The following is a 1,116-nucleotide window of genomic DNA, read 5'->3' as shown; positions in this document are numbered from 1 at the left end:
GAATATAAGCAGTGTGGTAAAGCCTCTGAACATTGATGTCATCTCTGAAGGCATGAAAGATTTCATACTGGAGTGAAAAGATATGAATATAACTAGTAAAGCCTTTGCATGTCACAAATTTTCAAAGCCATAAAAGAAATCATACTCAAGAGAAAAAAAAATATGAATATATTCACTGTGATGAAGCCTTTGGAAATTTCTATAGACTTCACTTTCATGAATGAAACATACTGAAGAAAAACCTATGAATGTGTTCATTTTGTTAACTCAAAGCTTTGTGTTTTCAAGTATCCTAGAGATATAATGAAGTGGTCTAATCATCCATCAACTGCATCTCACTACATAGCTTGATGTGATATGAATATATACATAAAATTGGATGTTCTGTGAATCCATATGTTCCTCCAAATTAGCCATGTCATTTCATCTAAAAGTACTGCATTCTATAGAAAATATGTAATATACAGGTTATAGATAAAGTAACAGCAAGAATATGGACTAAAAAAGAAACACTTCATGTGTGTGTGTAAGGTGATTATGGGCTTTTAAGCCATGACTGATATGTACAGAGTGGGAGACGAGTTTGTTGGATCTCCTTTGGCCATCTTAATATGATGATTGAGGAGTGATTGCCAGCTTTGGACACCAAAATCTTTTCCTACAGCACTGTTTCCCTGATACTCAAATTAGATTAGTTGAGATATTACATCAATAAAATAGTCTTCTTTTTACATTGTAAACATACTGTCATGTAATAATTGAGGGATTCAGGGCAATTTGAAGGATAAAATTTGTTTGAAAATGAGAGTGTGCAGCCAGTTCTCCTAGACACTGAGTCATGTATTTAGTCCCATAAATGTGTCTTGAATAGCATTTTTAGGTGTGACAAGTCAATCCTAAATTCACCTTTAACTCAGCCCTGATGACCCAGAAGAAAGAGAAGATTGAGAGCATAAAAAGTAACTTAGGCTTGGTGCTGAAAGAAGTTTCTAATCCAATATCTTCACAAAAATATGGAAGTATCCAAAAATGGTTTTGGATCCAAAATTCAGTATGGAAGTATCCAAAAATTCAGGCCAGAATCTGAAAGTACACGTGTTTAAAAATTGCTTGACC

This window comes from Meriones unguiculatus (assembly GCF_030254825.1).
Source record: "Meriones unguiculatus strain TT.TT164.6M chromosome 13 unlocalized genomic scaffold, Bangor_MerUng_6.1 Chr13_unordered_Scaffold_33, whole genome shotgun sequence".
In the NCBI taxonomy this organism is placed as follows: Eukaryota; Metazoa; Chordata; class Mammalia; order Rodentia; family Muridae; genus Meriones; species Meriones unguiculatus.
The sequence above is the reverse complement of the archived record's forward strand: the minus strand, read 5'-3'. Positions refer to the sequence as shown.